Source organism: Siphateles boraxobius, unplaced genomic scaffold (genome assembly GCF_051911475.1).
Source record: "Siphateles boraxobius isolate OS27281-9 unplaced genomic scaffold, OSU_SipBor_1 31, whole genome shotgun sequence".
Taxonomy (NCBI): Eukaryota; Metazoa; Chordata; class Actinopteri; order Cypriniformes; family Leuciscidae; genus Siphateles; species Siphateles boraxobius.
This window is the reverse complement of record NW_027508931.1, coordinates 14,752,640-14,772,736: the sequence shown is the minus strand read 5'-3', so window position 1 is coordinate 14,772,736 and position 20,097 is coordinate 14,752,640. Positions and strand designations below refer to the sequence as shown.

At 41.8% G+C, this 20,097-nt stretch overlaps 1 long non-coding RNA gene across 1 annotated transcript; it reads right to left on the bottom strand.

The window, feature by feature from the left end:
• Window positions 1–3,251: 3,251 nt before the first annotated feature.
• LOC143697077 (uncharacterized) lies at window positions 3,252–4,753 on the bottom strand. Its single transcript, XR_013186170.1, has 3 exons — window positions 4,697–4,753; window positions 4,284–4,334; window positions 3,252–3,628 (listed from the first exon to the last, which is right to left on the bottom strand). It is a non-coding gene; the product is annotated as an uncharacterized LOC143697077 (long non-coding RNA).
• Between the last annotated feature and the right edge of the window lie 15,344 nt (window positions 4,754–20,097).

Genomic DNA, 20,097 nt, shown 5'->3' with positions numbered 1-20,097 from the left:
GTGTGACTTGTATATTCGAGCCCGTTCTCATCCTTTGGCGGCATATGTGACGCCATATGACAAAAAGGCGAAATACTACGCACATGGCACCCTTTAGCGTGAATATAACACGCGAACCCAAGGCGTCATAAAGTTGACTGGCATCCTTTAGCGTGAATATGAGACGCAGACCCTACCCCACACCTAAACCTACCCATCACAGTGCGTGTTATATTGACGATAAAGGGTGCCATGTGCGTAGTATTTCGCCGTTTTGTCATATGGCGTCACATATGACGCCAAAGGATGAGAATGCGTTATATATTCTCGTCTCCTGTTGACACAGAGACAACAGACGGATGTGGTTTGCCTTGCCTTTCCTCATCTATCACAAGCGAAAGATGGATGGGACAGAGAATGTATAGCCTGATCCAAAAACTCCTAGCCTGGCATCACCATCTTCCCTGTGCTCGTACATGCCTGATGCAGATGAGAAAGAAGCTCTGTGTCTGGAGTTAAACACTAATTTACATATGTCAGGGTTGTGCCCAGTTCCGAAATAAATTAAGATGTCTAATTCAATGTATTGATAGATGGATAAATACACTTTTAATGTATTACAGAGAGCTGCACGATTCTGGAAAATTGAGAATCACATTTAAATAGAGTTTTAAATAGTTTCAAATAGAGATCATGATTCTCCCATGATTCTTAACAGACAATTAAACAAAATAACATGTAATTTACTAGAGGTTCTGACAAAATGTTCATTGCTGCAGCCTATTCAAAAATGCATTACAAACATGATCACTGCTTTCTCTGGGTTAGTGGCAGCTCGAACACAGATTTGATTGTTCTGGTATGATTTTGTCAAAGGATTAATATACACAGGCGAATCGTTTTCATTTAGGAATAAGATTGTGTGGGTGTTTGAATCGTAATAAATTACCTCACGTTTCAGCATCTGCATACGTCACCCATTTCCCCCTGAAACAGAAAATATACAGTGGTGTATTAAAGAGTGGACAATCAGACAGAGTTTCAGAGGAGTGTCACCCTGGCAGCTGTCCATCATCTAAACAACCCAATTCCATTTCCTACAACAGCCCTTGCTGACTTATGTTTACAAGGGATACTTTGGGCCGCAGAGCTCTCCGTCTTGCTTTAAATAGTTCATTTATGGATTCGGTAAATCACTGACCCTGTCACCTGCAGAATATTGTTGTCACACTTTCTGGAAACAGGTCAAATAGAATGCTGTTGTCACACAATCTGGGAACAGGTCAAATAGTGTGACTTGTCATTTCCCCCAACTTTAAATGTAAAATATGAGCAGTGGCCTTTTCTCTGACAGGATAATCCCGAGGGAAGCTGCGGTCCATCCCTGTGAAGGTGGAAGAGATTGCCTGGGTTTTTTGGGGTTTTGTTTTGCTGCTTTAAGATTAGACATAAGGTTCGGCTACTGGCTAGCTCATTTGACCGATAGCTGTTGTTTAAATGGAGGGCATTTCAATTTGATGTGATTGATTATGTGGTTGGCTGTGCGTCGTGAATTTAGCTCAAGACTTAGTGTAAATTGTCTCATTGCAACAATATAGAGAAAACCAAAGATTGATTTGCACAGAAATTTGTTCTGATTGTGTAACATGAACAAGGTCCACAGTTTAACAGAGCACAACTGAGTGGGGTCTTGAGATGTTTTTTTGTCTTAAAATTGTCTTGAAAATCTGAATAACACATATCGTCGCTGCCCGATGAAACTCGCGTATGTCCAAAACGGTTACTTTTCAGGAAGTGAAAAAAACACCGTAATTTCAAAAGCAGTTGAACGTAGCGTTGCATACTTGGTACGGCATCTTTAAATGTAACCATATTCTTGCCAGTGTAATGATATAATCCACATTTGACCAAAATCGAGTTTAAACGGACATACGTGCATATTTTACAGTAACGGTGGTCGATACGCGTTCTTCCGATCATTAATTAGAATGACCAAGTCGCGTTTCATATTGACAGATGAATAGCCTACGCTCAGTTTATTAAATAGCCTACGTCTCAGTTTATTAAATACGCTCAGTCTATTAAATAGCCTACGTCTCAGTTTATTAAATACGCTCAGTTTATTAAATGTCATTTGCAAACTTTGAATGGACAATGAATCAATACACTGACATGGCACTGCTACTTTGTTTACACTGTCCTACCGTAATTTTGTGAATATATACTAAACTTGAGAACAGTTGTCAAAAACAAACGTTTGCTCATACTTTACCTCAAAGTGTTATTCGGCTATCCAATGCTGAGCTTCCAGAGACGCTTCAGATGAAACTTCACGAGACCGGCGAGATGCCTCCAAAGGGTGGGAGATACGCGGCGTGATTGACAGCTTTGACACCAACCCAGCAAACATGCTTCTTTGGGGCCCGAATGGGGCCCTTGTGGGCAGCCCACTGTGGGCCCAGATACCGGCGTGAAATGCGGGGCACGTGTGGGCCCCACACTTTGGGACCCAGGTGGGGCCCCAGTGGGACAGCCCAAAAGTGTGGGCTGACTGTGGGCAGGCCCACATTAAGTAGAGTGGGCCCCCATGGGGCCAGTTGTGGGCCCACAGCAAACCCTTATAGGGGCCCATGTGGGGCCATTGTGGGCAGCCCACTGTGGGCCCAGATACCGGCTTGAAATGCGGGGCACGTGTGGGCCCCACACTTTGGGCCCCAGGTGGGGCCCCAGTGGGACAGCCCAAAGTGTGGGCTGACTGTGGGCAGGCCCACAGTAAGTAGAGTGTGCCCCCATTGGGGCCAGTTGTGGGCCCACAGCAAACCCTTTTAGGGGCCCATGTGGGGCCATTGCGGGGCCATTGCGGGCAGCCCACTGTGGGCCCAGATACCGGCGTGAAATGCGGGGCACATGTGGGCCCCAAACTATGGGACCGAGTGGGTCCCCATGCGGTGGGCAAAGTGTGGGTATACTGTAGGTACAGTGGGTTAAGTGTGGGCATACTGTGGGTACATTGGGTTAAGTGTGGGTATACTGTGGGTACATTGTGTTAAGTGTGGGCATACTGTGGGTACATTGTGTTAAGTGTGGGCATACTGTGGGTACATTGGGTTAAGTGTGGGCATACTGTGGGTGCACTGGGAAAAGTGTGGGCATACTGCGGACAATACAAAGATGTGTTGTAAAAAACCTGTGGCCTTAACAAACAAGATTAGTTTGGTTCGACTTTGCATATGCCACAATACATGCAAAATAATTGCACTTGTTTAAAGTCGAAGTAGTACATTACAAGTCATATCTTTCAAATAATTTAATTTATTCATGTAAAAAATATATACAATACATTACCGTTCAAAACTTTGGGGTCAGTACGATTTTTTAAATAGCCCTACTTTTGAACAAAGTAATCCAGTCGTCAGCGTGTAAATCGTGAACAAATTCAGGAATGTTTGAACAGAACTGTCAAAAGAGCAGCATTTATTTGAAAAAGATTTTGAGTAAAAAAAAAAAAAAGTCACAACAAAAAAATCATATAAAACCACATAAATCAATCCCCTCGGATACCGGAGTAACTTGCTCCTTCCACCAACCCAGTCTCTTGCATTAGGATCAGCATCAACCCCTTTGGATGCTGCTTCAGCTGTGTCAGCATCTAAAGTGAGAAAAAAAAACAACAACAACAATTGAAATGTTAACATAAAAAAAGTATTAAAAAAAATGGGGGTTGTTCCAAGTGTAATTTATACACTTGTGTTTTCACAAGGGTAAGGCCATTTCCACCTCAGAGAACAAAAAATCTTCTGCACTTAGACTGGAGGATAATTTGAGTTCCAGAAAAATAGTTACAGTTTTTTTTATTAATATTAAAAACAAATGTAGGTGGTGTTGTTGAGAGAGAAACATACAGAGAGTGAACCATTGTGGGCATGATGAAATGAGAGCATGAGAAAGATTTACAAAAATTATCAACACAATATATAATTCTGTCAACTTGTACTCACACTCATGTCATTCCAAACCTGCATTACTTCTTCTGTGGAAGATTCTTCTGATATTTCGAAAAATGACTCAATAAAAATTAAATGGGATTTTCATTGTATGGACAAAACAGATTAAACATTATTCAAAATTCTTCTTTTGCCTTCCACAGAAAAAAAGTAAATAATACATGTTTGGAACAACATGAAGAACAATCCCTTTAATGTCTTTATCAATAAATCATTGATGGCTTTAACTTGCAGCATGAATATGTCATTTTTATAAAAGAAAATACAGAGAATGTGTCTGACAGTCAAAAATGTACTTACACAGAAAAAGAGTGGCCTGTGCCCGAGTGGCTCTCTGTTGGGTTTATTTCGCTGTTTGACACACAACACAATTAAGGAAAAAAGAGAGAAGACAACTGAATATTAGTAATATTGCATATTACATAAATCTATACAAATAAAAAATTTGTTTTTTTCATCAGTGATTACTGACTAATTAATATGTCAGGAGTTCTCAACTCTGGTCCTCGAAGTGCACTGTCTTGCAGTTTATGTCCAGACCTGATCAATGTCACTTGCTCTTTTAACCAAAAGAGCTCGATTAGGCTAGCTTGTTGAGGTGTGTTGGACTTGGACCAGGGTTTGGTGCTAAAGTCTGCAGGACAGTGGTCCTCAAGGGCCAGAGCTGAGATCCCCTGTAATATGTCCTGAACATGACTAGATGGATCACTTACAGCACTGGTGTCCAGTCCTGGTCATGGAGGAGTTTAGCTTTCTGTAGTTTCTGCTGAAGATCTCGATCAACTGGTAATCTGCTTAACTGGGGTTGGAGCTCAGTTCTGCAATCAGGATTAGATGGCAATGAATACTGAAAAGAGAGAGGACAAACAACATTTTAATGTTATAAACCCAGTTTAAACTTTTATTTATGAATATGTACAATAACATCTAAGAATATATGCTACATGACACCACTGTACTGACAAATACAGTATTTGTTCAGTGGGTGAGGAACATCTCATTTAAAAAATGTGATACCCAAAATATTAACAGATAACATAAGCAACATGTTTATGAAAATACGGTTATATATATGGTGTAAAGAAAGTTTTTGTAAATGTCTATGACAAATCTACAATGCAAAAACTGAGAATGTGTCAGACAGTGATTCCAACAGAATACTTACACAGAGCAGTACCAATTATCTGATTACACACAAAGAAAAGGGAGAAAAATAAACAAATATTAATATTTCAGTGAAATATTTACAGTATCTGTATGGATAAAGGTTGATGAAATGTATACATTCAAAATAAATTATTACATTCATATTTAATGTTATTAAATGAATGAATATTATTTCATGGCCTAAATGTTTTACTTCCATTATATTTTTTTCATAATTAATTTAATTAAATATTACAGATGGTTGATTTCATTTCAGTTATCAATTAAAGTTAGAATTGTAAAATCTGTTATTTTTAGCTCACGTTAACATGATAGTTATGACGTTATGTAAATAGCCTATATGATTTGCTGTCTGTCAGCGCGCAGTGTTTACAGGTGTCTATCAATTATGAACGGTCATAATCATATTTAACGAGATGTAGTTAGAGTGTGTAGCTTCTGTATTCTATTTACACTACATAAATACTCGTTTAACGTTACATCGCTATTTAAAACTTTAAAACAAAGACATCACTGATTCAGCCGGGCCATTGTGTTTAGCTCGGCCCTAGTTCTTTGAGTTCCTTGGAAAGCGCTATATAAGACTGATGTATTATTATTATAATGAATTATCTCCCTTTATACTTTTTTAGGAGCAATATTACTATTCTATAAGTATTTAAAGACTCATTGAGACCTGCATTATAAGATATACCTAGTTAAATTTATATTAATTTTTATAATTCCTTATAAGTCACTCATTTGCTCTTTCAATGTGCATGCTCATAATCCATTATACACTGATTCATAAGTATTAATTAGTCAGTTTTATAATAGGTTGATTAACCCTGAGCTTCTAATCTTAAAACAATGATGTAACTGTACTGTAATGGAGTTTGCCCACAGTAAACCCTCATGGTGGCCCCACAGTGAAAAACTAAAAATAGGTAAATCCTAATGGGGGCCCAAATGGGCAAAACTGCTATGGGCCCCGCATGGGCTAACCCACTGGGGGCCCGTGTGGGTTTTATTTGGGCAAACCCACAGTGGGTTGCCCACATTAAATCCTAATGGGGACCCAAATGGGCAAAACTGCTATGGGCCCCGCATGGGCTAACCCACTGGGGGCCCGTGTGGGTTTTATTTGGGCAAACCCACAGTGGGTTGCCCACAGTAAATCCTAATGGGGGCCCAAATGGGCAAAACTGCTATGGGCCCCACATGGGCTAACCCACTGGGGGCCCGTGTGGGTTTTATTTGGGCAAACCCACAGTGGGTTGCCCACAGTAAATCCTAATGGGGGCCCAAATGGGCAAAACTGCTATGGGCCCCGCATGGGCTAACCCACTGGGGGCCCGTGTGGGTTTTATTTGGGTAAGCCCACTGTGGGCTTGCCCACAGAAAGCCCACATGGGGCCCCAAAGGGTTTGCCCTTGCCCACACTGTCCCACAGAAAACCCACACTTACCCACAGTGGGCCCGCACTGGCATGTTTGCTGGGAAATGGATATACGTGAAAATCAGATGGCATGATTTCACAACTTTTCATTGGTCATTTAGATAATGTGAAGCATACTGTATACGGAAATGAACCTGGAAATTCTATCCGTCGAAAAATCTAAAAATCGGCAAAATGGGCATCTCACAAAATGGGTTTTCATCGGACAGCGACGATATGTATAACACAGCTATAATGAATTTGGCTGTAATATAGCACACAACCAAACCCAACTAAATCCCAATTTTAAAGGGAGAACTCAGGAGATTACCAGGAAACGTCTGGGGTTACCTGTGTAACCCATGTTGTCTGATTAGAGAACGAGATGCTGCGTAGCAATGACCCAATGGGAAAATGCCATGGCCGGTGCTGATTGTTTGAACCCCTATACAGTTACCATAGGCGTCGATTTCGGTGGGGACGGTGGGTACGCGTCCCCACCAGATTTCGCCATGAGTCATTTTGTACCCACCACTTTTTGAAACATTGAGGCGCCACGGATGTACCTAATACATATAAATAAAACATATCCAGTTAACTAGCACAGCATTTATTTAATTTGCTATTAAATAAGAGATCTAGCGCTAAAATGTGGTGTTTTTGAACTCAAGCTGCTGAGCGCTCGTTGCCGCGGCCATCAGTGTCACGGATACAGGCTCGCGCAGTCTCCACTCGGACGCGCGCTTCAATCTATCGCCATTGTGGAGACTCTCTATTCATTCAGGTGAAATCACAAAATAAAATCCACACAAACGTGTCCCTGCTTGATATAGACTGTAACAACTGATGAACATATTCAGCTTTGATGAGAGAAAAAAAGCTATACAAGTGCAGATTAGAACCTGTAACCTCTGACACGCTTGGCAAAAGATCTACCACTAGACCAAAGAACTCAAACAACATGTGCAGGTCGATTAATTTATTTACGGGTTGAGCAGAGAGAGGCTGTTTGACAAGTTTCAGTGACGTGCGGTCTGGGTAGGCAAACTAGGCACTACCCTGCCAAAATTGTTTTTTACTGTTTATTCTTGTTTTTATATATGCAATATGTGTGTAATTCCAATTGTTTATACGTTATGATGACAAATGTGGCAGTTACGCATAATCAAATAAAAAACAAATGGTAGAATAAGAAGTGCTATTACTGTCTACTAGCATTTTTCTTTTACTAGCATTTGTTTACTGTATGTCGCACATGCGCACTTCGATCATGTATTCTTCAACATGTACGGCAAAAAGCACAAATCTGCTGTGCCTTTGGACGTAAATATGTTATGCCAGTAACCATCTCCGTTACGTATCAGACATGGACCAATTAAAATCGAGATATTACTGGACATTTGCGCAGCTAACGTCATTACACCACAGCTAGCCTACATGCCTAAGAGTTAATCCCCGCCAAATTCAAAGTCAAAATGACAGCACTGGCCGTGATCATGGAGTTAAGAAATTTTTCCAAGCTCGATTTTAATTCAAAATCTGAGTTGATAGCAAGACGGAGGTCTACGCCAGCCGATGCACTAATACAGCAAAAGGGCCCAAAAATTGTCCGATCGTTTCAAACAGACTGGTATGAAAGAAAAGATGTGATCGACGTCTTCACGAGGAAAGAGCGGCGGATGGATTTTATGTAGGCTAGAAATAATCAACCAATCGGTGAGTCAAAAATTATTTTGGGCTTAATATTGAATTGATAAATGTGGTTGAATCATTGCAAGCCATTTGCCTTCATATTCAATTGAGCAGTGTGATTTTACTTTTGCTAACTGACAAACATAATTGGCCGCTGTGCAACAATTAAGGATTAAGAATGGTTGCATTCTGATGCTGGAGTGGACATAACTACCGGGGTGTGCCTGTGCCGCGCTTGTGTGTGTGTGTGCGTGCGAGAGAGAGAGAGAGAGAGAGAGAGAGAGAGAGAGAGAGAGAGAGAGAGAGAGAGAGAGTGAGTGAGTACACGATATGCATTGTACATTTCTTGATATGCCGCGCTTGTGCGTAACCTTTACTGTTATTACGTATTATTAGCCTAAACAATAAATCATGTAATCTGGCTTTCAACTCAGTGCCTAGCCTCTTTAAGACATGACCGTACGTCACTGACAAGTTTGTACCCAGCACTTCTGAAAATGCACTTCCGAATGCGTCTCTGTCCCCACATTTCAAACCAAACTGACGCCCGTGAGCATTGGTGGAGATGATCGTGGAGTAGTATCTTGTTGCATTATTGCTTGCATTAAATCTATTGCTGAATACGGGAATAGTTGTGATGATGATGGTGATTGGATGCTTTCAATTTGGTCAAAATGAATGATGTAGATTGGATGAATGCATGTTGTAAATTGAGTACTTGTCTGAAAATGTAAGCCTTTCTTCTTCATAAAACGAGTCGGACATCACATTTTTGTATACAGTTTTATTTATTTCCATAATTACATGAATAGGCTACAGGACATCGTCTTTCAAAACATGACCTGCGCGAAAGAGAAACAAAATGAATGCGTCATTGTACCCACCACTTCTGAAAATGCACTTCCGAACGCGTCTCTGTCCCCCCCACATTTCAAACCAAACTGACGCCCGTGACAATTACGCCAATGACATGTGCTCCTCAGCGGTGCTTAGTCACTCACTCTTAACCCTCTAGGGTCTAAGGTGTTTTGGGGGTCCTTGAGATGTTTTGACATGACCTGACATTTGTGCTTTTTTCAGTTGCTTATAAACATATTAATTGCAAAGGTGTAATTACACTCTATTCAGCACAAACAGGGCTACCATAATATGTGAGCAAGATGTATGTACATGTTTGTATTTTTGAGAGAATACGGTTTATTCATGGTTATTGAAAAAAATTAAACTTAAAGTGTCTGAAATAAGGCCACAAAAGAGTTGCCTAGAGTTTTGCTTCAAAATGATCTGAAAATCATCCTGCCTAATAATTTACAATAATAATGTGCCGGATAATGAGCTGAATATTAATTAGCCTTTTCACACAGATGTGTCACCGGGTACCAAAGAATGCGACCTCGGACATACATATATTACAATTAGAAATTGTAACCAATTACAAATAGGTAACAATTACAACAACAATTACAATTTTAACAATATTTCAAGTGTATTATTTCTTTGTAAAAAGTATACATTTTTATCATATGTATTAAAAAAGGTAAGGATTCATTAGTGAATATTGGAATAAACACTATAATAACATCTTAGTTGATAATGTTATGATGGTGGAAAAGGAGAACCCAGGCACAGACAGAGTACACTAAACACACGATTTATTGACAACAAAAGGGGATAATAATGCCCACGATGGGGTAAAACAAGACAAGGCAGAGGATAACTAACTGACAGCAAACAAACAAACAGGATCTTCACAGGACACGTAACTAAGACACGATACTCACAGGTAACATTAATCATTGACTCAACACGAAACTAGAGCAATCACAGGCAGGACTTCACAGGGCAGGACTTCACAGAGCATAACACCACAGCAGGTTTAACAATGAACCGACACAGGACAGCAAACACAAGGGGATTAAATAAGGGAACACTAATGACGAGGACAGGTGAACGTGACTAGACAATAATGACAAGACGAGGATAACAAGGGGGCGGGGTCACGTAACAAGACAACACAAGCACATGGCCCACACAAAAGCCCATGTGCTTGCACACAAAACAAGGGTCTGTCATGATCCTGCCACAAGACCAGGGAAAATCAAAGACATGCTGGCAGAATCATGACAGATAATTCAATGTAGCCTACCTACTTTATTTTTGACAAAACATACCATACTATAGTATATTTAACATATGAGCAGAAATTGGTGAACAAAAGCTTACCTATTTAATGTGACAGTAGTCTTTTTTTACAATCAAAAGTTTATAATCTATCCAAAACCAATCACGAAATATTGTCTAAACATTCATATTTAGTCTGTAACATATCGTGTTTATGATATTATATTAGCATGTTAATTTGCAGTTTGTTGCTTATACAGACATTTTATTTCAAGTCTATTTTTTACTCATCTTAGTTGGCTATAGCAATATAGTTTGGATGTGTACATGTAAAAATAACATGTTTACTAATGTATGTGCGAGAGTGAATGCACGGCACAGACACGTTGTATAACTGTAGTAAACAACGCGCATGCGCCTGTGTCGTTCATTCATCATGTAGCCTACACACAGACACGCAATTCATATTTAAACAGTCTTTTTGCGGTTTACAGACACTATTTAATATTGTAATTAGAACAAAGCACTTAAGAATAAATGACTTACTACATCAGCTGGATCCGTTGCTCATTGAAATGAAACTACCAGCACTTCTGGTACATTTTCCAGGGTTATTAGATAGTATTATTCCTCACAGCGTAGGGATACGCTGTGTACACAGCGTTAGTAAGATACTTACTAAACATGATGGTTTTATAATCCAGCTGGTGGGCGTTGGCATGTTTGAATGGCTTGCCTTAGATCATTTGTGTTTGAATACCACGCGCTCTCCGTGGGCATGGCACATTAACGCGTAATCAGGTATAATGAGCTGGAAAGAAAAAGACTGCCATCTCTCTCTTTTCATACAGATTACATAAACAGAGAATATTTTTTAATATAAATTCATTCATTTAAAAGAAGAGAGTTCAAGCTTCATTGTATGAAAAGTATTCGCGTAATTACAGTTAATTTTCGGACGCGTTTCAGAATGGACTTCACTGACAGAGAGAAGGCAAAACTAGCATCATGTTTATTTTTCTTTATTTGACTAAAAGCACAATAATTTGTTTATATTGTGAGTATACACAAAAAAATACACACTTAACAGGATCAAATGATGTATAACACTAACACGTAAGATTAAAATCAACAGAGTATTTTGATTCTCTTTTGCACTGATAAGAAAAAAATCGAGACTATCGCGCCGGCGCGATAGCAGACCTCAGAGGGTTAAAACAGTGAACGCGCCATCTACTCCTCTTCTACCGAATTTAATTTTCTACCGAAGAACCCCGGCTCGACAGCAAGAGGAGCTTGGCAGCGAACACAGCATCTCGTTCCCTATTCAGAGAACATGGGTTACACAGTTAACCTGAGACATTCTCTTTCATAGATAAAGCAATGCGAACAATATACCACACAAGCCAAGCTAAGCGCTGCTAGATCTGACCTAAGAACATTCTTCTGTCCCTCTTTTTTTTTTGAGCCAGACCAAATTCAACCCGAACAAATGCGACCAGTTCATCCCGAAAGAACCCGGGAACCAGGAGCCCCATCCAAATTCAGGAAGTGGACAAAACTTTGGGGACATAATCAGGCCTGGGTTGCAGAAACACCTTCACAAGACCCCGGGCAAACTCCTTGCAAGGCTCACTCACAGAAAGAGCCTGCAGATCCCCCATATGCTTGAGAGAGGCTAACGCTAAGAAAATTGCCACCTTGATGGTCAGAATCCAGTGAGGAGCTGACTCCAAAGGTTTGAAGGGAGGCTCCAATTACCCCTCCAAAACAACGATAAGGAGGAGGTTTCTCTCACTGCGGGTCTAGCGTAGAGACTGGAGCATCCGGTGCAGGGAGAAAGCCAGATCAGGAACAACCCTATGGGGGCACTGGTGGGGCATGGGAAGAGCACAAGCTCCCCAAAACGTGTGAGGTGGGGGATGTCTCGGCTTGTCACTCCTCCTAGAGGTCTCTTTCCTGTTTGAGGCAGTCCCTGGATGTGAAGGCAGGAGTGGGAAGTTCACAAGCCCTGATAGACATGAACTGCTTTAAGCCCCGTTCACACCGGACGACTTTGTCGCTGTATGTTGCTAGTCTCTGTACTGTGAAATCGCTTGTGGGCATTGGTAGTGCTGTAGGTCTTGTAAGTAACTGTGTCTTGTCAGACAGGTCAGTTTAGCTCAAAAGGAATTATTAATTATTTTATAGGGAATCTTAAAAGAATCACTTAAACCAGAGGTCTTCAATCCTGCTCCTGGAGGGCCGCTGTCCTGCAGAGTTTAGTTCCAACCCTAATCAAACACACCTGAATCAGCTGAATCGGGGTTATTAAATGTTATATCAAAGCACCAGTTCAGTTGAGAGTCTGGAGGCTACTTGCTTGTCTTTGCGTTCCTTTGCGGATTCCTTTTGTCGGCGTAAAAGGTTGTTTCCCGAGTTTGTTGACTGGCTGGCGGGTCCTTGTGCACGTTCGTAACTCTCCTGTTCGAACTCGTTCATCAAAATTAACATATCTTTTTTCGAGTCATTTCATTTGTTGTATGAACGAAATGACTCGAAAAAAGATTCGTTCATTTTGATGAACGAGTTCGCACAGGAGAGTCACGAACGTGCATCACAGAACAGAGCAAGGCGAGCATTTGTCCTTATAGAACATATTATTTTTTTATTTTTTTTTTTAAATGACAGAGCGTTTCGCAAGATAACACCCTTATGCATCGTCTGGTGTCGTTTAAAGCCATTTGAAGCTGCACTAAAACTGTCATTTGGACCTTGGACCGTTTGGTACCCCATGAAGTCCATTATATAGAGAAAAATCCTAGAATGTTTTGATCAAAAACCTTAATTTCTTTTCGACTGAAGAAAGAAAGACATGGACATCTTGGATGACATGGGGGTAAGTAAATTATCAGCAAAAGTTTTTTTAAAAAGTGAACTAATCCTTTAAGGATGTCCACTTGGTAAGCCTGAAAAATTCCCATGGTATGAAGCATCATACTTTCCTGGCCAGCTGCCATGTAGGATTTGCCCCACGAGGGCGGAATTCGTCCTGCAGGGCTTAGAAGGGAGAAGAGGGTGGGGCTTCGAAAAAGAAGGAGCGAAATTAGATTGGCCACTCAGAAAATGCTTGTAGAGCTTGGAGGACTGAGAATCGGTAGGCTTGTCAGACCACTCAATGTCGAACTTCTCAGTAGCGCGAATTAGCAAGTCCACAAGCTGAGTTTATGCCACAGAAGGCCGTGCTTCCTGGCCGCTACATGGAAGAGTCCTCCGCCCAAAGTCCTCTGAATCAGACACTGTGGTGAATAACATATCCTCCATTCCAAAGGAAAAAAGCATTGTGTGCTTTTGGACAGGGGCATAAATAATTGTGGTGAAATTCCACAGAAGAATCAATGCGGCGTGAGTGCTTGGGCGAGAGAGGGAGAAAAATGAGTGCATGTGATAGGCCGAGGCATTTCACACGTTGTCGCTTGCAGTAAAGAGTATGGTGGCTGGCAGATCCATTGTGCTTCACCACGAGGAAAAACAAAGCAAATTCCACTATATACGGTCGCTGAAGCACAAAAAGAGAATATCCAACGAAAAACTCTTAACTAGCATGGGCCAACTAAACCGTTTCTTCTTAGGAAGAAAATCCGAGGAACAGATGGCGTGTTCAATGAATTAAGAGTGAGTGACGAAGGTAGCGCAGCTGAAGAGGTGCCTGCACCATCAGCCAATGAATTGCCATTAACTGGAACAGATTCAGGTGTGGAACTAATCAGAAACCATGCATATCATTCTATGCTGATGCTGCTCAAGAAACATTTTATATTTGTATTAATGTTCAAAACAGTTGTGCTGCTTCATATTTTTGTGCTGCTTTATATGTTCCTTGAAGAATATAAATTTCAAACGAACAGCATTTATTGTGACATTACAAATGTATTTACTGTCTTTACTGTGTACTAGTATGCATTGACTGTTTTCCACATTTTCGAGGAACATGGTTGAAAATAGTTCAATAGAAGAGTTGCTTCTTCTGCATAAACTGTTCAATTTAACCAGTTATAGCGGCTTTTGAAAGAATGAACGTGTGCTGTGCACTTATTGACTGCTTTGCGATGAACACTCCGACCCCGGGAAACATTGTTCCCACCACTGAGATTGGGCAAAGGACAATCTACATTGGGCAAAGGATTCACCGTTTGTGCTTTGTGTAGGGCTATACTTTCACTTTCAGAATCACCGTCATCTTCTGAAGGCAGATATTCCCCTTCAGAATCAGGGTCTGTAATAAGACCCAACACTTGCGGGTAAGCTTTATTGATGCCATTAAATAATAATAATAATAATAATAATAATAATAATAATAATAATAATCTAATGCAAATACTTGCTGACGTTGACAATATTGCTCTGATAAAATGGCTCACTATCACACTAGCTCCGCTTTTGTTCACACTGATTCGATGCGCTCTAGCTCGAAGATTTTGTATAGAAGCATGACGGTTTTTTTGAGTCAGGGATGAAGTATGACATGTCTGCCATCTAGTAGAGGGGAGGTCGAACGAAATTTGACACCCTATTTGACAAAATCAGCCGTTTTATTCAGTGCCGCATCTTGTCGAGTAAACTCGATCGTGGCCCCATAAGGGTTAACTCTCTGATCTTTATCATTTATTTAAAAATAAAATCAAAATTTTTTATTTTTTTATTGTGAGGGAAATGCTTGCATATATTTGTCAAATTTCAAGCATTTATGCAAAAGCGTTTAGATCAAAACATTCTGAGATCATTATGGGAATCATGTTTCCAACATTTTGACTTCAAGTGTGTGTATCTGCAATAGTATAGCAAACTCAGACAGGCATGTACCGCATGTGTGTCCATAATTCATAACCACTCTGTCTTGTCAGCACTGTGCTGGGTGTGTGGTAATTCATGTCATAGGGGTTGCTGAGCAGTGGGCTGGTCATTGGGTTGGCCAAAGGTGTCCTGCAGTGATCCACAACCACCGTGGAGCTGCTCGTTCACACCGAGGTCAGCCGTTTGTCATGGCCCTGATATATGAGTCCTGACCAGGCAGAACTGCTGAATTTGGATCTCCGTATAATGAAAAACCCCTGTGTTTGTGTGTATGTGTTTGTGGACTTAATGCAATATGTGATCTATTGCATGATGTCTGTGTGGTGACTTCAGCACATTTGCACTATATTCATACATTTTTTTACGGAGCAGTAAATTATATTGCACTACTGATTTACTCTATTCTGAGAATTAGCAAAAGCAGGCTTATTTTTAATGTTGTGCTTTCATCTCTCTCTATATACACTTGTTTTCCCGAAGATGAAAATCAAACAAAGATTTTTGGATTATGTTTTACAAGGAAATATGGTAACACTTGACAATAAGGTTTAATTTGTTAAAATTAGCTAACTACATTAGTTTACATGAATTAACAATGGACAACACTTCCACAGCATTTATTATTCTTAGTTAATGGTGATCTCAACATTTACTAATAAATGATTACACTTAAAAGATGCTGTTAACATTAGTTAATTCACTGTGAAGTAACATGAGCAAAAACGTGTTTATTAACAAACATTAACAAAGGTTAATTCATGCTGTAAAAATATACTGCTCATTGTTAGTTCATGTTAGTTAATGGATTGACTAATGTCAACAAAAGAGACCTTAATGTAAACTTGATGGACGTGAAATCTAAACCAAAATAGTCCAAATTAGTCTACAAAGCTGAACTCAGCTATTTTACAGTTTTTGTAATTTTGTAATAGTTTATTTATTTTTCACTTTTGACAAAAACATCTTTAAATTTAGTGTATATGTGGTCTTGTCGTTTTTAGGAATGTTGGTTAATTTTACTCTGACTACAATGGCATTTACTGATTTGGACCAACTGAGTGTTTTATAAGGACAATTTAAAAGCAATTATTAAACCTTAGCATATCTGCATTTCTTACATTGAGGGAAATATGCTTATACATGCAATTTGACATCCCTATTAGCAATAAATTCCAACCCAAATGAGTCAAAGTTCCTTTACTTTTATAGATGAGAATGGCTGTGTAGTGCCTTAAATTCTGTATAACATCATCACATTTGGTTTTTCCAGTATAGCTTAATCAGGGAGATACAAAAAAATATCATTCAAAACTAGAGGTTTTTTTTGTGTGTTTTTTTAACTTTGCTGGGATGTTGCTGTTTTTTCTTATTTTGTTTTCAGGTTGTTAGTTTCTAGTCCAAATCTTAGCAGTGTTTTCCCTTGCCAAAAAACTACTCCGCTCCCTCTCACAAGAAAGACGTCCTTTGGAAGACCATGTGATGTTCCTCGAGCTCAGCCACCTGGGGCCTCATGTATCAATGCTGCGTATGCACAAAAACTTTGCGTATGCCAGAGTACACGCTCACGGTCGGATGTACTAACAGTGAAACTAACGCGAGAATGTGCGTTCTTCCACGCCAACTTCATGTCTGGCGTATGTAACATTCTCATGGTTTTTGTCCGTTGTCGACTCTTACAGGCAATGAAGTGAAGTTGCAAACATTTCACTACGAATTGTTGTACAAGTCTATCGCACCACCACCTGTGAGAAGCATTGCTATTAATTTGCAATTTATAATAACATACTATTGTCACACGGGAATTACGGGAATATTCTATCAATTATACAATTAAGTAAGAACATATAAAAGCATGCCAATTGAAACAACCCTTAGTCTATGACAATGGCAGTATTGTCCTTATTAGAGGACATTGCTTGTGGCAGAATCTGAAGAGAACAAGTTCTCTTACGAGAGGTTCTCTCGTATTGCGTAAGTTTAGCTTACGCTACGGGAAAGATTCATCTTCCTGAGATATTGAAGCCAAAAAATTATCCTTATTTTGTATTCATTGTCAATGCAGTGCAGCAGCTAGCAGGCTGACGGCCGGACCGCCGTCAAAGTTTATTTCCCTGTCAGTCCCCTTCAAACAGGCTACTGCAGTGGTTCAATTAGCAGCCAACGAGCCGGTTTGTTTACCCTCTCGCCTGCACACAAACGCCACGGCGACCCAGAAAAATCTCAAAAAGAGTATAATGTCTGGTCCGTCTCATGCCGTCGGTGTTGTTTGTAAGTGTAGTGAGAGTGCACATGCCCCAGTATTCACCCCTACACATAAGCACTCCGAATCTCGCAGAGCACACTCTCATAAAGCATAGAAAAGCCGCTCGAGTGTTGAATGTAAGAAATGTGTCCACAGGTCTGTGCCCACTATCTGCCCCCTCTGTTACACGATCAAGAAAGCAGGTTATGAATGTAAGTCTCGTGCCCGCCAGAGTACGTTCACGCTTGCTAACACTAACCTCCCCCCAGGCTCAGCCCGCGCGTTTAAGTGTTATCACAAAACGCAGGGCATTAATAAAATGATCCTCATCCATTATGATCGGGCGTCAAATACACTTGTAAGTCTAGTGCCCGCACTCACGCTTACAGGAAGCTTTTCCGCCCGGAGCGCTGCTCGCGCGTCAAAAAGTGAAAAAAGAATTTTCCCCATCCCTTATGATTGGGACATCTCACATAAATCAGCCGGTTTCGGCTTTCAGCGAGCAGCCATTGCCCAGAACCGAGAGCGCGCGCGCCGCACTTTCGGCTCCGGGTCAGTTTCACAAAAGAAAGCAGGTTATGAATGTAAGTCTCGTGCCCGCCAGAGTACGTTCACGCTTGCTAACCCTAACCTCCCCCCGGGCTCCGCCCGCGCGTTTAAGTGTTATCACAAAACGCTGGGCATTAATAAAACGCTCCCCATGCATTATGATCGGGCGTCAAATACACTTGTAAGTCTCGTGCCTGCGCTCACGCTTACAGGAAGCTTTTCCGCCCGGAGCATTGCTCGCACGTCAAAAAGTGACAAAAGAAGGTTATGAATGTAAGTCTCGTGCCCACCAGAGTGCGGTGGTCCAGCTAGCGCCAGACTCAAGCCCTCTCTTTTCACTCCTGTTGCTAGGAGATCTTCGGAGGCTTGGGGTCCAACACAATGCTGGGTCGGGGGCCCTGGCGCCGAGGCAGTGGGTAGCACTTAGCTGGCCGTGAGTGGTGGTGGGTATCAGCCGCAGGGTGGGGCTGAGGGACTTGCTTCGCTGGCTTAGGCTGGGGAGAAGGCGGTGTGGTTTTGGGCCTACTCGACACGGAGCTAGAGCGCTTCAGCAGAAAGTGTCTCATAGCCTGGGACGACTTCTGTGCTTCAGTGAACCTCTCTGAAAACCCCTTCACCGCGGGGCCGAAGAGACCGGAGCTGGAGATGGGCATGTCGAGGAAAACAGTCCTGTTTGCCTCAATCTCAGTGAGATTTAGCCACAAGTGGCGCTCGAGCACGACGAGGCTAGCCATGCTCCTCCTGAAAGCCTGGGCTCTAGTGACTCGTTGCCCTTTTCCGCCACGACGTCCACAGAGGAGAGCGTTGCGGACATGGAAGAGCATGTGTCTGTGGAGTAGGGAGCACGCCACGTCCTGGTTAAGCTCCTGGTGAACTTCGGGGAAGAACGTTGCAGGCCTGTGACTAGGGGCCTGCTGGTGCCCCGGCAAAAACCAGCCATCCAACTGAATGACGCAACGGCTGTGGTTAGGATCCTGAGCATCTCTGCGTCAGAGTTGGTCCTGGTAGCTGAGACGCTAGCACCCGACTGAGAGGGGAGGGTGGGATCGACAGAGCCCGACCATTCCTGCTCAGAAGCCGCAATGGAGTGGCTGTCGTCGTTGTCCGACGCCCCGTATGAGACTAGGCCCGCTGCGTGGTGGTGGTGGTCTGGGGAAGTGGGGGTGCTGGTCCGCCTGTGAGAACACGACCGGTGACGGAGTTCAGGCAAGAGAAAGTGAGGCACGCAGGGACGTGGCCGGCGAGGGCTTGCTTACATCCATGCCTTTGGGTTGCTGCTGGCTGAGGCGCTTCTTTCTCTTCGGTCGAAGTAGCGCGGGAAAAGGAAGAGTGGAAAGGAAAGTGGAAGAGGAGTGGCATCGCCATCTTGAGAGAGAGCTAGCTGCGTCCGCAGCACCAATACAGGCATGAAACACACTCTGAATTCCCGTCGACCCTCGTGCAGATGGGATCTGTGGCGCATTTTGAGCAAGGCATTTGTAACAACGCTCGCTAGCGCTTTCAGACTGTATAATGTAACAGTGAGTGAAAGGATATATGGTTGATCGCCGGGTGGCCACTGGAGAACGGCGACAGGAGGGAGTGTGAAGGGTCGTTCTGGCAGAAAAAGGCTTGTTTCCACGGTGATAGCTTCAAATTTATCCGGAGGACACAGAGATCAAAAGTTGTCGCTGAAGTAGAGAACATCTGCTATAATGGCGAATTTGGGTTCCCTTTATAGGCTCACTTCCAATGGCGAAGGCCCCTCTGACATGTGCGCCAATCAGCTATCAGCGCGTAGACACATGTCAGAGGTGCCTTCGCCATTAGAAGTGCAGTAGCTGCAGCATAGCCAATGAGTGAGCCAGTCTCTCACTGTGCTCGCTGTGCAGCTGCAATACGTTTAACATAAAAGCTTCAATAATCTGAGGAAAAGAGTTTCCCCCCACTGCGTATAGCTACGCAATACGAAGTGACTGTTCTCGAAAGGGAACCTAGAATATTGGTTTCAAAACTACGTGAAAATCATCCTGCGTATTCAGATAAAACAATATAATGACTTAAAATTTGTAAGACATTTTTTGTGTAACATGCGAGGAGGCATGAATAATCAT